The sequence below is a fragment of the Suricata suricatta genome, chromosome 16 (genome assembly GCF_006229205.1).
Source record: "Suricata suricatta isolate VVHF042 chromosome 16, meerkat_22Aug2017_6uvM2_HiC, whole genome shotgun sequence".
NCBI lineage: Eukaryota > Metazoa > Chordata > Mammalia > Carnivora > Herpestidae > Suricata > Suricata suricatta.
The window spans coordinates 19548631-19565348 of NC_043715.1; the positions used below are offsets into that span (position 1 = coordinate 19548631).

Sequence of the window (16718 nt, forward strand, 5' to 3'; positions counted from 1 at the left end):
AATGATGCCTCCTTTCCAATTTCATGCAAACAGCCCAAAGAAATCAGCGAGTGAGAAAAAAATTAATACATTAATATGTATTAATTTCCTACTTGCTGCAGGCACCAGCACACATTTCATCTTATTTAATTCTTGCAACATCCCCCAGAGGTAAATACTATTACTTTCATTTTGTATATGGAGACTCAAGTTCAGAGAGGTTAAATGACTTGCTCAAGGTTGCAGAGCTGGTAAGTCATGAAGCTGAAATTTAAACTGAATCCCCTTACAAATAGCTCCTGCTCCCTGTTTAACAGTAACTCTCAACACAAAAGTAGAAGAGGGAAGAAGAGGCATGACAACATCTCCTATTCAAAGAACAAAATGCCCTTGAATTTTGGTTTCAACATTTGGTGTAGAATATTAAATGTTCATAGTTCCTTTCATGTACAGACATTTGTCTGATAGACAACATTTTCTGCATACATGCATTCTGAAAATATTTTAAATCTCAACCAAGATGCTCTGTACTGGTAGTGGAGGGGGTAGTGGAGAGCCGAATGCACAACTTCAAAGTCTGAATGTGCATGGCTTGCTGGTCACGGAACTTGGGACTCAGGAGGATTTATCCTATGCTAAAGCAATGCTAATGCTTATTTAGAGTTGGGCCACTCTGGGCTTCTAGGAAAGGGGGAGGGACAAGTAAGGGAGACAGTGTTGGAGCTTCTGAAGGAAGTTGTCAGTTCAATCCCTGAGGGACTAAAAGGAAGTTAGAGGACACTGTGGCCAGCCTCCCACAGATGGCCAAGTGTTCTCTGATATTCCTTATGAGTAATCATCCAGCCCTTGATTGAAGACTAAGATAGGAGGTTTGCTGTTTTCCAAGGTAAGGCATTCCATTGGTGGATAGTTCCATTGAAAATAAAGCCAAAGTCTAAACTCCTGAGTCTAACAGCATATAGTATTGAGGGTCTTCCATGCATGGTGTCTTTCTATACATTATCTTCAATAATCCTAATGTTGTGCCTATGAGCCTATGAAGGAGGTAGAGATCATTTCTTTCCTTTTTTAAAAAAAATATTTTTATTTGTTTTCGAGAGAGAAAGTGAGAGAGACCAAGTGTGAGTGGAGGAGGGGCAGAGAGAGGAGGAGACAGAATCCAAAGCAGGCTCCAAGCTCCTGGCTGTCAGCACAGAGCCCAATGTGGGACTTGAACTCATGAACCACAAGATCATGACCTGAGCCAAAGTCAGATGCTCAACTGATTGACCCACCCAGGCACCCCATTCTTTCCTTTTGTAACTGAGTTTATGGTCTAGGTGTGTAGGACTCTCCAGAAACAACACAGCTAGGATGATTAGCCAGGCCATCTGGCTTCAAAGTGGATGTTCTTTCCTTGCATGTTCACTGAATCTTTGTCCTGGTTCTTGCTTGTTGTCCTTAACCTTTGGTCCACACTTCACTCTTTCTGGCTGGCTGGATGGCAATGGCACCACCATCTCTTCCCCACAGGACATAATTGGTGTGCCATTCATCTGTAATTGATTTCTCTAGCTTCTTCATGGCTTTCCTGACCATGGCTCCCCAAACTGAGCATACCCTTCTGGCTGTGGTCAGGATGGAACGGGGTTTGCCCTCTTGGCATTTAAAGACCCACATGGACTTCCTACTGAGCATGTTCTTCAGTTGACTTCAATCACAAATGGTTTGCAGCAGCTGGGTCCCTCAAGTTAACCCATCACAATGTGGATGCAACTGACAAATTCAAGTTAATGGCCCAACCCTGTTAGCCTAGAGTTTAGTGTCATGCATTTGACAGTGAACACTCAGGATTTCTAGGTGCCTTCAGCAGGGTACATTCAATAAGGGACTAGGGGGGTCTCCTTTCAAAACAGCTTGCTCACATGGCTTTTAAGTTGGTGGTGTTAGCTGGGAAGCTAGCTGGGACTGTGGGTCCGGCCAGGGGCCTGGTTTCTCTCAACATGTGTCTCTCTATGGGCTTTAACTTCATCACAGTGTGGCGGGCGGGTTCCAAGAGCGAGTAACCCAAGGGAGCCCGTCAGGAGTTGCATGGCCTTTCCTAACCAGATCTGCAGCACTTCCACCAAAAATTATGTTGGAATTTTCTTTTGGGGGCAGTATAATTTGATACCAAGTCAACTTCACATCAGGTCACCTAGTCTTTACCCCAGTGTAAGTGATTACTAAAGAGAACGCTCTTGATAAAATATCTCCAAAAGATTCCCTTTCCTTTGCCTTTTGATATCTGAACATTATATCACTTGATATTTGAAGTACTTGAAGTAGTTAGAAATCTTCAAGGAATCATTTTATATATTTGAATAAAACTGTTAATTATTGCATTCTGTTGTGAAGGCATGAACCAGGGAAAAGATAAAAGCATCTTTCACATTTAATGTCCCAACTAATTAATTTTTACTTATAAAATTGGAGTCTTTGCCAAGGCTTCTGGAAGCATTATAAAAGATTGATGTCATAAAGATAAGAATTTAACTGGGTCAAGCCCAGCCATCAGATTATTCTTAATTAGGAATGAATCTCTCTATAATTTCTATAAAATTGGCTGAATAACAGATGACACACTAAATTACTAATGTAATTCAAGAGGTATATGATTTGAAAAGGGGTTGCTCCTTTTTTGCTGATTTCATCAGTGGTGCTCTCTGCCCTGATTCATTCAGCAGGTTGTTGTTTATTTTTGAAGTTTGGAAAAATGTCATCTTTAATTATAGATGGTGCCCAGGACATGGATCCCCCTTCGTGCCTACTCTCAGGATTGAATGTAAAGTACTGGCCTGGATTGGAAAACATGTGCTTGTGTCAGAAGAGGCATCATTTCATAAAGGTCACATCTGAAACTTGTTCAGTGAGTCAGCTTGGAACTTTCAGGCTGTGTGCTGTGGTTTTCAAGAATCAGAAAGGTCGGTCCCTCTAAGCAATTCTAATACTGCTGGAGAAGGTAACTTTCACTGGGGAAAAGGGAGAGAGCACGTTTGAGAGATTAAATGTATATCATGTCACAACATCAGGGGTGACATTATATTTATGAGAATACATAATGTATTATTCCACTTGTATGAAGTTAAATAACAGGTAAAACTAGGCTATAATGATAAATGTAAAGATACTGATTAGCTCTAGGGGGGGATATTACTGGCAAGAGACATAAGAAAAAATTTTGAATGAATGGAAATGATCTATGTCTTGATCTGAATAGTGGTCAGACACAGGTACACACACATAATTAAATATATAAACAAAAATTACATTTTTGTATTTCTATATGAATTACACCTCAATACAATGACACACACATACAAAAGCTTGGTATGAAAATAAAAAGTATAAATGTCAACAAACAGTCCTAAATATAGTGTTCGAATTCCCAATCTTAGAATAAGGATTACCTCTGCTAGGTCCTGTTTGTTAGAATGTGTTCCCTCCACCTCTGCATCAGAAGGAGCAGGATTATTAAAAATACAGATTCCTGGACCTCCCCTAGTCCACCTCACACACACACAATCAGTGGAAATGGAGGGTGGAGAAATCTGTCTTTTCAGTTAACTTCCCATAGGATCCTATCTCCGAAGATAAATGCTTGCTAAAGTGTATCTTAAAGGAGTGCTCCACGAACCACTAATGTATTGCTTGCTAACACTGATGATGGGCTCATCAGAATTATCAGTGGATTTCAAGGAGGCTCAGTTCAGAACCAGTATGTCAGGCTGGGTTAAGGAGTTGTGAACCCTGTTATTAGTCATATGCCATGAGTCTTTGTTTACACTATCTTTTAATTTTCACTACTATGTTGTAAGACTTACAGTACTATCATTCCATATTCAAGAAATGCTAACTGAGGTTAAGCTGAATAATTCAGCACTCCAACGTCACTCCCAGAAAGGGAGGAGTCACCAAGATGTGGCTGACTCTACAGCTCGAACTTTTAGCCAGTATGTCTCGCCAACCATGCAAAGCATATTGTGTTCCAGGCTTTCACATGGGAGGGTCCAGGGCAAGACAGGTCTTAAGCTAAAGAGGAGCGATTCTGAACCTTGGAGGAAGGGTGAGTGGGATTTAGATGGTTAAGGACGGGCTAACATAGACACCAGGATGAGAAAGGGAAGCTGTGTGGACACCCATAACTCAATTCCATAGGAGCCAAGCTACAGGAAAGATTGGATGTGTACTAGATATTAGAGGGAAAGGAGGAATAATAAAACATGGACAGGGAGGCCATAATAAATAGTAAAACTGAGACCGGCTGGGGAGCATCTTGACTGCCAAGTCATCAGGTTGCCTCTTCCCTCTGGGCCACTGGGGAATAATGAAGGTTACTAAACAGGAGCCTTAACAGAGGACACCAGGCACTAAGGAAGGTCACCCGAGGGCAGCACTAAGAATGAACTGATGAGCCACTGCCTATGAATACTCTTGCGTTTTCTCTCCACTAGGATCTTCTCTTACCCATATTTTTCTTAATCTCTCTCCTTCCTTTTCAGCGTCAGGGCCAGACCCTATTTCAACAATACAACTGGTCTAATATTTCGGAGAGTGAAAGTTTTATTGTTTGGCTAAATCCTACTTTACAGAAAGCACATTCAGCTATTCAACTATGGACTGAATTGATACATGCACATTTCATATAATTTGATTCCATACCTTTCTTTTTATATCACTTTTTTTGTTATGAATTCTTAAGGCTATCTATTTTTATGTTCATATACGTAGGTAGGGGAGGTTAGCCCATTTTGCAGCATATAGATGAGTTTAGTCATTTACACATTCATTTTCCTATCAAGTGGCAAATATCAGAAAGGGGCAATGGAAAAACAACTTTGATTTGGAGTTAGCTAAGGCACATTTAATTCTGCCAAAGCGTAGGTCAAATATAGAATTTCTTACACTGCTGAATTGCAATGTTGCACCTAAAGAGTGTGACAGGCCACCTAGAGCTAGGGTAGAAGAGAGAACACATCTCAGAAAGAATTATCTTCCAAGCCAAAGGAGTGACCTATGCAAAATCTGTAATTGTAAAATTTGACCTTATGAATCACATAGCGTCATGGCCACTGGGAACATGAGGTTTTGCTTATGCCTGTGTCTGTCCAAATATGTTTTTTTTTTTACTCTTTCTCAGTGAAATAAATTTCAGCTTTGCATTCTTCTGTTCTTAAGAGCAAATGACATTTTTGCTCAGTTGTAAATGAGTTCAGGTGGACTTCAGCATGTACACATCTCTACTTTGCCTTGTGCTCAGAGCAACTCCTCATTTCTAGAAATTACCTTTATAAACAGCCCAGGAAAATTCTACAGCAAGTTGTAACCCAAAGGTTTGTTTCTCCCGACCCCATTCTCCAGGATGAGGGAAGGGTAACTACAGCTCTTATCCCATCAGAAGAATTTACTTAGCACACAAATAGTCCAGAAGGCTTGTGGCGTGGCAGTGAATAAACACATCTCCAGTGAATAGTGTGCTGGATAATTTACACACATTTTCTTAGATAGTTACCCAGCAATCCAGCATCCAGAAAATTGAGGCTAAGATATTTGCATTTTTTTGGGTGCAAGGACATGAGGGTAATCAAGGAGGGCAAGATGACGTACAGGATAGGAAAAGAGAATCAGGTGCTCGTAGAAATTAAGAAACGTGAGACAAAAATGAGTAAAAATGGGGCACCTGAGTGGCTAAGTTGGTTAAGTATCCAGCTGCGGCTCAGGTCATGATCTCACAGTTCAGGGGTTCGAGCCCCACATCGGGTTCTGTGCTGACAGCTAGCTCAGAACTCAGAGCCTGCTTCAGATTCTGTGTCTCCCTCTCTCTCTAACCCTGTCCTGCTCACACTGTCTCTCTCTGTCTCTCAAAAATAAAAAACATTAAAAAAATTTTTTTAAATGAGTAAAAACTGAAAAGCAACAATAAGAGCCAAACAAATGCAAACACAGAAGCCAAGATGGTAGGGTGCAGTGACTCTGGAAAATTATCCTAGTTCATCATAGAAATCTGAATACGGAAAATAGAAATATCTTCAGTAATAACTGTAACCATTACCTCTAGGACATACCTGCCAGGTGCCAACCAATGAACTAAGTTTGGGGCAAAGCAAGGGACAAAGCAGATTTCCTCTCTGTCCCTGTGGAGTCTACAACCGTGGGGGAAATAATGCTGAAAATGGCTGCCAGTTAGCAAATTTTAAATGCTAAATGGTGCCTTTAAGATAGTTCAAAAGGAAACAGAACCGGTGACAAGAAGCCTGCTTGCGAAAACTTTGTGAGTGAGCTCTGCCTCTTCTCCCTGTTTGGCCTCAACCCATCAAGGAATTGCCCAGAACTCATATTAGCTTCACTCTTCTACGGAAAACCTTGCTCCAAGTGCCAATCAGGCATCTATCCCTAAGTGTGCACTGGGTTCAGCATTTGATCTCTGTTCTTTTGAAACTAACTTCTGCCAAGTCTCTAGTTTTTGGTCTGAAGATAGCAGCTGACGAATGGCTGGACTGGAATGCCAATTCAGTTCCTTGGAATCTGTGTCTGCCCTGTGCCTTCCCTAGGACATTGAACAGGAAGCAAATTTACATTTATCCAACAATCTGAGTTCTAGATAGTTTATAAACAACAACCTTCTCCCATCCAAGTGTTTACCTCACCAGTTTTGTACACAGCTGTATTTCTTTTAATAAGTAGAGAAATAATAATAATAAATTTAATAAATTAGCAAAACGGAGAAAATCACATTCATGGAAACATTTTTGTGTCTTAGAAAAATAAGGGGTTTGGGTGAACTTGGTCCTAAAGGACTGAAAATAAGTAGTTGCTCAACTATAATTAAGGCCCTCCAGAGGAGTAGTTAGTCCTTTTGACTCAGGAGAGTAATTTAGCTTTGGGAGTTTCCCAAAGTGGTTTATACCAATATTGTAGCTTCAGTCATTTCAGGAAGATCATTGTGTCATGCTTGGAAGTCTTGCTTTGATACTTAAAGTTGAAGACCCCAGAGGCTTTAAGTGGAAATAAGTATTTCTACTATCCTACATGGTTCTTATACTTTGATCAGTTGTTATATTTTATCAGTATGGAGTTTAGAAGCCAAAGGGACAAGATGTGCAAAGGGATAGGTAGTTAGCAAATCTGTTAAGACGGATTCTTGCTATAGTCCTTTGGGCAGTAAGAGTTAGCTCAAGCATCATAGAGATAATGATGGACTTCGATTTCAGAATTACTTCGATTCAAACCTGTGCACAGAACCTTACTAGCTGTGTGCTACTAGATAAGGAACTCATGTCTCCGAGTCTCACATGATATAAATACAGATAGTAATACAGATACTATGGTATTACCTGTCTTGAATAATTAGACTCAGAACAAAAGAGCACATGCTAGGGAAGTAATTACACACCCTGACTTTTTCAGAATTAGTTCTTTTATCAGGACTGATTGCCCACATCCCCCAGTCCATGTCTTCCCCAACCTAGGACACTGGTTGGCTTCCGACAAGCAGAAAGATCTTGGATGGGTAAGATCCTTTTCAGATGCCACTGACATTCTCCCAATAAGAATCTGCAAGAAACATGTCAAAAATGAGTACTGGTGAGGAGTCAAGAGACATAATTCCAAATCCCAGTACTGTCTCTTGGGGCACCAGTTAGGGTAAGTCAAGTGACCAAGTGGGTCTCAGTTTCATTAAAATAAAAATGGTGGCAGTCAGGAGAGTTTAGTCAAAACAAACCTCAAAGTTCTCAGTTTTCACTATCAGTAATTAAAAGAATACACACCTCAGCCACTTATTTCTTCAGGAGGCTGATTCTTAGCATACATTTCTGTCCAGCAAAATAATGAATAAATTAAATATAAATAAATAGAAAAATAAATGGAAAATAAATAATAAATATTCTAGACTGACGCATAATATGCTATTTTTTCCACTAAGAATAAATTGGTATCTTGGTGTATTGGCTTAGCGGGATGTTTTCTGTTCCTTTTACGAAAGAGTGGTTTTAAAGCAGCATAAGTATATGGTCTTTGTCAAACATGTATGTCTGTATTTTCATTTAAATGTAAATGCGGCAGTGAGTTTTAGGAAACCCACATACACACGCTCAAGCCTTTGCAGAGAAGCACCAAGAACAGTGAGCTTTTCAAATTGAAATTCCTTCTTAAATTATTTTTTAAGTCTCTCAAGATCACCTTGATAATTAATTTCTTTTATATTTTAAACATCCCCTTTTTTTTCCTGCTAAGAGGGAGAAAGCACCAACATCAGTGGAAGAACTCTGATTGTCAAGACAACACAATGTGCTGCTAGCTGGGGAGACATTTATGCAACTTACATGGAGATATAAATATATTAGTTTGGGGATTCCTACTTTCAGAGCAAATATTACATTGTCACAAATATCATCCCCTCTAGCCAAGGTATGTATTAATGGCTTCATTATTAAAATTTGGTTACTGTTTCAGAACCGTAAATCCATCAGTTATGATAATTTTATAAAATGAAACCACAAATATTAATAAAAGTTTTCAGTTCAGTAGAGCATCCACAATAACCAGATATATTATAATTCCGGCAAAGTTAGGAAACAATATTTTTAAAGCATAGAAAAATATTCCCTAATTCAAAACTTTCACTGTGTTTTCAAGCACTAGCCTGGACAATAAATTTCCCCTACTCCCCTCCCTACCAAAACGCAGCAGTTCTCACTGCCTACAGTGAGCCCGTGTTTCCTTATCCTGGCATTCAAGAGCTCTACCTTCTTGCTCTAGATTGACTTTCAGATTGCTTTCCAGACACTCCCCTTCACGAACACTGCGTCCGATCACGCAGACTCCTCCACCAAGCCTGCCTCCCCTATGACATCACGGTGTCTTTGCTTACAGCAGGCCCTCACCTGACATGCCCTCCCTGTCCACTGTTGTTCTCAAATAGCCAAATGAAATTCTGATTGGTTTTTTAATTCTTTATCCACTATCTTGCATATAGGAGATTTAAAAAAAAATTAGGGGTGCCTGGTGGCTCAGTGGGTTAAGTGTCCAACTTTGGCTCAGGTCATGATCTTGCAGTTCTTGGGTTTGAGCCCAACATCGGGCTCTGTGCTCACAGCTCGCTCAGAGCCTGGAGTCTATCTTCAGATTCTGTATCTCCCTCTCTCTTTGACCCTCCCCTGCTCATGCGGTCTCTCTCTCTCTCTCTCTCTCTCAAAAAAAAAGTAATGTTTATTTTTTGAAAGAGAGAGAGGGGGAGAGAGAGAGAGGCAGAAAGAAGGGGAGACACAGAATCTGAAGGGGGCTCCAGGCTCTGAGCTGTCAGCACAGAGCCTGACATGGGGCTTGAACTTGTGAACCACAAGATCATGACTTGAGCCTAAGTTGGTTGCTTACCTAACTGAGCCACCCAGGTGCCCTGCACATAGTAGGTTCTTAATAGTATATCTATGATGAATGAGAGTACATACAACAAAAGTATTTCTCAATTTTATGTAAGAGCCATAGATTTTATATCTCTAAGGTAGTCAAAAAAAGGTCTTAAACAGAAAAGAATATTAAAGCTCATTACCAAAATCTCATCAGAAGAAAACCTGGAAAGAGGGCAGATCTGCTTTCTGCCAGGAAATTGTTTTTTTCTTTTTCATCAAATGTACAGCCATTTATGCAGTTATTAAGCAGACAGTTAGAAGGGAGTAGGCTGGTCCCTTTCAGGTTAAAGGCCACTGACTGTAACGCTTGCATCCCAGATTAAACAGAATTGCACTGGACCCACAGAAGGAAACAACAGCCTATTTTCTTTTCTAAATTGCAAAGAAGTCAATCTTTCCCCTTTTTATCTCCATCCTCCTCTTAGTCTCATTTGCTAAGATTACACACAGAACCCCGCCAGTCCACCACACCACATATGCCCTGGTTTCCTCCTAAGTATTTCAAAGTACACTATTAAGGCAAAAAGAAAATCGAATCTTATTAACAGGATTAACTTCTGAACAACAAGTCTCAAAATCCATTAGAAATAGAAGTGATGGTGTCAGCAATAAGGCTCTGAGAAATCATTTAATTAAAACTCCTTTAATTTTAAAAGCTGGTTACTTATGTGTTCTGGTGGCTTTTAGCATTAAAACCTGGCAGAGTGGGTATTCCACGGTGGGCCACAATTCCTCATAGTCTGTTTGCTGAAGACCATTTCTTATGGTCACGTATCCGATGCTCTGTCTGTCTGGCCCTAGCATGTTGATTTATCTTCTGAAGAAAACACATATAAGGACCAGGCACCCAAGAGAAGGAAATGAATGTCATAAACCTGTCATGAAACACTTCAAGTCAAAATAAGATCTGGTAAAACGAGAGTTCTCTACAGTAGATGATGGAAACTAGCCCACAGTTACAATACCAAGCCATCCAGCTCTAAACTTGTCCAAAATAAAATGTGAAAATCTTTCTTAGAAAGGGACATTGACTGTTTCCAGCATTTCTAACCTTCCCACCAAATTTAAGTTAATTCACTTGTTCATTCACTTATTTTTCACCAATAAACATCTGATGCATGGGAAGACCTGGAGGCTACTCAACAAACAAGACAAAGTCCCCAACTCCAGACAACAGTGACACTCTTTCCAAATATGTGGATCCAATTTAATGGCTATTTGTTGGAAGAGCAACCACTGGTGGTCCTCTGGTGTGGATGCAGGATGGCTGGTGGGATGAAGCTTTATAATTAAAGAATTTGTAACTTCACTATTGTAAATAGACTAATGAGGTAAGAAGGATCCATATTTTGACTTCTTGTGGGTAAGAGTCCTAGAGTTCTCCTTCATGAAATATCAATATTGGGGAAATGTGGGTTATTTGGTTCATAAATTAAGGTTCTAGAAGGAAAGCAGTGAGGTTACTGTGTTAGATTTCAATCAGGAATATTTTAGTCATCTTAAAAGTGCACTGAAATACTGTTCACAGCCTCCTTAGCATGGGCTGTGATGCTCAGTGGTGAGCGGATTCACATGGATAAGTCCAACCCAAAGCCATTGGTTGTTCCTGATCTCTTGAACAAGGAGAGCCTTTGGGAGTGAAGTATTTGGACATGAGTGATTTCTTTTATTTTAATTTCTAGACCTGATTTGAAGAAATAAAAATGTCCCAAGTAGCCTAGGAGCTAATAATTTTTATGAATTTTGTATCAGAATTCTCAACCCAGTTCAGAGTTCTCTTGGAATAAACATTAAAACAATTCCACAAGCATTTATATTGCTCTTAATATTATAATGACATCTGACTTTTAACTGTGGACTGTTGTTCATTTGGTGATATTACTTTTACTTTAACAGTTTTCTACCAATGTATATTTTTGCTGATACCCATGGATAATAAACTCTCTTACTTAGAGCAAAATTCTACAATCCTTGTTAGTATCTTTTAAATTCAATACTGAAAGTAAATAAAGAAAAACTCTTTTTAACAATAAATTGTGCTTTGGACATGTCTCAAGGAGTTATTAATGTTTTGGTTGTGGTAATGTGTTTCCAATTTGGGTTAAAATAGTTTATGAGAGGAATATGTCTGTAGATGTATAATTTCTCTTTTTCTCACACATGCACATAGAAATTAACAAGTACTCATTAAGTTCCACCTGTATTATAGGAATGGTATCTTCACACAAGTAAGAGTTGAGTCCAAATATCAGTTAACTATTTTCACAGAAGAAATAGCTGACTCCTACTATCATTGAACACATTCCAGTTAACTGGTTGGTCTACATTTGTTGGCAGATTTTTCTCTCACTCTTCTGTCCTTTCTTCCTATGTGAATGGAGGATGGGGATATTCAAAGCCTAGATCTTAAGGTGGTAGGAAAGGCTAATTTTGACCCTGAACTGCAATCTAGCTTACCAGAGTTTTGTGTACTGAGATCTGGGGTTAAGTCCACATATTCACTTTTGTTTCTCATATTCCCCATGTTTTCATCTTCCCTGGAGAGGGCAGAGAAAAGGAAGGAGGTGTACAAAACAAGCCCAGAAAATCTTGGTCCAAATGCTCCCTTAACATCATCAGAGACTGAATCTTAACATTGTTTTACATATCTGCTTTCTTCTCTAAACCAATGGGTGCAAGTTCTCCTGGATGAGAAGCAGCCCTTCAACTGGGCACTAAGCAGATAATACAATGTATCTGGTATCAGTTCCAGTTTTGGATTTTCACTAGATGCTGATCATAGTAGAGCCTGTAGTCTCAGCAGGACACCCAGTGGACTCAACTTTTGAAAGGAAGAGATCAGAGAGCAGGAGGTGGCATGGCTTAGGGCCATAAGTAGAAATTAGCTTCATGTGGAAAAGTGATTCTGACCTCACAAAATGGTTTGGGTGCCAACCATGCTCTCTTTTGAGCATTTCCCTTGAATTTGATCTTGCTTATTGGGTTTTGTGATGAAAGGCCTTTATTGATTAGTACTGAGCACTTGAAAGTTAAGTGGCTCTGTAGAAAATAGGGAATTAGATGATCATTATTTTTTATCTTTTCTGAAAAGTGCAATTTCTAGTTAGACGTCTGACTAAATAAAACCCAGAGCATCTTTATACCAGAAAGTAAATGAAGAAGTGGAAAGTGGAATCTCAAATGCAACATTTCAATATGACTGGATTTAATTAAATACTTCATATGAACCTAGGGGGAAGAAGCAAGATCTCACCGGAAGTGGGGTAGGCATTTACTTTTATAAACTGGTCTAGGGTGGAATAGGCAAGTCCTGTGGACCAAGCTTCCCTTCCCCTACACTCTTTCCAATCCCAGCAGGTTCTTAGACTAATGCTTAGTGTCAGTCTGTTTCTGTCCACAAGTACTCCCTACAGGTATGAGGGAGCTTCCCTAAAGCAAGCTTTGCTCCACTGAGTTTCTACGTCAAACTTCAGAGAAGCCAACCAAGAACTGTAAGCAGGTGAAGTTGATACACCTCAGTCTGGGAGTCTTCTTCTTGCTATAGATGGTTCATCTTCATCTTTTATTCCCAGACACTGACTGATGCTCACCAAATGTCTTTGCTGCTGACCATGGCCATGGCCATGTCATTTTTAGAGCTGAGAAGATTACCTACAGCAGACCCTCTTTACCTGGACTCCAGGATGAGTGGATGAGGCTGACTCTGGGTAAAATGGTCTCTTTGTGATCCCAAGTACAAGATAGGCAATGTCTCTGCTTACCTGGAGCTTACACTTTAGGTGGAAAAAAATCCATCAACTAAAGAGATCAGTATGCTAGACAAATACAAACTGTGACAAGTTCTAAAACAAAAAAAACCTACAAAGTTTTTTGACAAAATTTCAAGTGAGTTTATAAGGGGAGGTGAGCAACATCATGGTTCCTCAAAGTTCTCTAAGACTCTTACAGATTAAGTGAAAAATCATAGCCTGGGAGGTCTGGAGCCATAGCCTAAAAGTCCATTGAAATGACCAAAGTATTCTGAAGCCTTTTGTTTAAAATATATGAATGTGTACACACACACACACACACACACACACACATTCATGCATATACTGTTACTGTTAATTCTATATTCCTTTTTTCCTTTCTATATTCCTTTCATTGCAACATATAATTTATTTTACAAGTGGTCAAGGAAAGTTCAGAACAGAAGAGTATGTGCCATATTTTTCCTACTAGTTTGGGTCTGTGGGCATATAATATGCTCTAATCTGAGAGCAAATTTGGGACTAGTACTGTCATCCTCCCCATTGAGGGAATCTATGGAGCATTAACAATAATGGAATCACGTCCCAGGTTGTCCCACCTCCTTGAATATGCTGACTTTGATTACATTATTGCTTGGCTGGTCTGCCCATCCCTAGCCCTCCTCCCCTTCTTTTTCCTCCCCCCCTGCTCTCTTATCTTGGAAGGTCACCACTGTGTTACAACTGAACACAGATGCCTGGGCTGTTACCTTTAACCCTGCTTATTAACTCTATAGTTAAAGCCATGGACTTGTAGGACGTTCTGGGAACATGGTGCTGTTCAGGTCTTCACCCATTCAAATTCTACTGGTCTCACCTGAGCTGCAGAGTATCTGAATCCCCGGGCAGCTGGGTGTATGCATGGTTTCCCTTGGTTCCCCTTCACTCTCAGGTAATCACTTCACAATACTTCTTCTAAAGACTGGAAGTTACTTTCACTGGGATCAGTATAGCCCCTAGAAATCTAAGGTTCAGAAAGGGTAAATTGATTCATATTTATTCCTCGTATGTAGTCAATAAAATAGTGTGATTTAAGATTTCTGGTAAATCTTGTGGTGCACAGAGGAGTCCAGCCATGGCTTACTGGTCGAGGCTGCGGATGAATGGCTGTTGGAGAAAACAGGAGTCCTGGGCAAGATGACTGTCAGATTCCCTGCTCAGTTGTCTCCACGTGGACCCTTGGGGTGATGGAAGTGTTGAACTGTAAGGAGGCTGGAGAGAATGGGATTCAGACATGAATGAGGGCAGAGCTTGACTCCCTGAGTATGACAAGAAGACATAATATCTTGCACTTCAGCAAAAAGTAAAATAAATGAAAATAAAGTCATAGCATTTGGAGTCAACAATGTAGGTTCAAATCAAAACCCTTCCATGAACTAGGTAAATTGCTCAGCCTCTTTGATCCTCACTCTCTTTGTCTGCTTAGCAAATGTAAATGAGTACAGAAACCCTTGTCCTATGAGAGGGCCATGAGCAGTGAATGAGAACCCACATAAAACACTTAGCACTTAGGGATCTACAGCTAGTATATTCTTTTGCATGGCAATACGTGTCTTGGGAGGAAGTTCCTGGCCTCAAATGCCAAGAGTGAATGGGAAAACTCAGTATACAATGAAATCTCCCTAGAGTATGTTTGAAAAGGTTCCAATGCAAACGGACACTAAGTGGCAAACAAAACGGCTTGTCAGCCTTAGCCCAGAAGATGCTGGTAAGGAAATCATTAATTACTTGCCAGTCAGCCATAAGGTGTTACGGAGCCTGCTAAGTTTAAATATGCTTTATTATCTGACATCCAACATATGGCACATGGTTATGAGGTGGATGACACTAGTTTTAAAGGTCATCGTAACCCAAATGAGCAGATCTGAAATGGAGAAATTAGTTAATGCTTTCGTCTGCTGATTTAGTGTGAACACATCCAAGAGAGCTGAGGCACTCCAGATGGCAGGCAGCAAAAATAGCTAAGAAAGATGATGTGTGTTAACTGTTTCTTAATGACACCAGTGGTTCACTAGGGGGGAAGATAGAGAAGAAGTCTTCTCTAAGTACTGGTTGAACACATGGGCTAGGCAGAGATCTCTTTACCTGGTTCTCAGGAGATTCAATCCCACCTGTAACAAATGATAAAATCTCTAGCGCTGTTGCTGATTGTCTTTAATATTGTTACTATTATTATTACTCATTGCTCAACTAATATTTAATAAGCACTTTCATGTGTCAGGCACCATTTTTACTTATTTCTCTCAACAACTCATTGAGGTAGTTGCAGTTAGAATGCTGGCTTAGACTACTGGGTGTTTACCCAAAGAAAACAAAACCACTAATTTGAAAGGATACATGCACCCCTATGTTTACTGCAGCACTGTTAACAGTAACTAAGATACGGAAGCAATTCAAGTGTCCACTGATAGATGAATGGATAAAGATGTCACACACATACACATACACACACCCCCACAGTGGAATGTTACTCAGTCATAAAAAAGGATGAGGTGGCTCAGTTGATTAAATATCTGTCTCTTGATTTCTGTTCAGGTCATGATCTCATGGTTTGTGAATTCAAATCCCATGCTGTGCTCTGTGCTGACAGTGTAGAGCCTGCTTGGGATTCTCTCTTTCTCCCTCTCTCTGCCCCTCCCCTGCTCATGTTCTCTCTCTCTTTCTACCTCTCTCTTCTCTCTCTCTCTCTCTCTCAAAATAAATACATAAATAAAAAAAAGGATGAAATCTTGAAATTTGCTATAACACTGATAGATCTAGAGGGTATTATGCTAAGTAAAACAAGTCAGTTAGAGAAAGACAAATACCATCTGATTTCACTCATATGTGACATTTAAGAAACAAAACAAAGAAGAAAAGAGTTAAACCAAAAAACAGACTCTTAAATAAAGAACAAACTTATGGTTACTGGAGAAAAGGTGGGTGGGGGGATGGGTGAAATAGATGATGGGGATAGAGTTTACTTATCATGTTGAGCACTGAGTAATGTATAGAATTGCTCAATAACTGTATTGTACATTTGAAACTAATATAACACTGTATGTTAATTATACTGGAATGTCTCTTTAAAAAAGAATGCTTGCTTAAGACACCTCGGTGGTTCAATCAGTCAAGGGTCCAACCTCAGCTCAGGTCATGATCTCATGGTTTGTGAGTTCAAGCCCTGTGTTGGGCTCCATGCTGGGAGTGCTGAGCCTGCTTGGGATTTTCCCTCTCTCCTCTCTCTCTGACCTTCCCCCACTCATGCTCACCTCTCTCTCTCTCTCTCTCTCTCTCAAAATAATTAATTTTAAAAAAAGAATGCTTGCTTGGTAGTCAGACTTCATGGATTCCAATCTTATTTGTGTGACTTCCAAGAAGTGACTTCTCTGTGACAGGAGACAGTATTACTACCTGCCTCACAGGTAAACTGAGTCTTGCATGAGACAACATGAAAACATTTGGAAGAACAACTGGGACACAGTAAATGCTCAATAAATGTTCGTGTCTCCTCCCAGGAGAAATTCCCCCTCTTCTTGCATGT

At 39.9% G+C, this 16718-nt stretch overlaps 1 long non-coding RNA gene across 13 annotated transcripts in view; it reads right to left on the reverse strand.

Annotated features, from left to right (window-relative positions):
* The window catches only part of LOC115280780, a 116852-nt gene that overhangs the window by 38995 nt on the left and 61139 nt on the right, over positions 1-16718 (reverse strand). For 10 of the 13 annotated variants that reach the window (XR_003903934.1, XR_003903935.1, XR_003903930.1 and 7 more), the window contains exons 3-5: positions 15281-15306; positions 14280-14407; positions 14013-14159 (exon numbers count right to left, since the gene is read on the reverse strand). The exons of 1 other annotated variant lie outside the window; for it this stretch is intronic. This is a non-coding gene — a long non-coding RNA (uncharacterized LOC115280780). The remainder of the gene's footprint in view (positions 1-14012; positions 14160-14279; positions 14408-15280; positions 15307-16718) is intronic. 2 more of the 13 variants (XR_003903924.1, XR_003903927.1) reach the window with 2 other exon arrangements.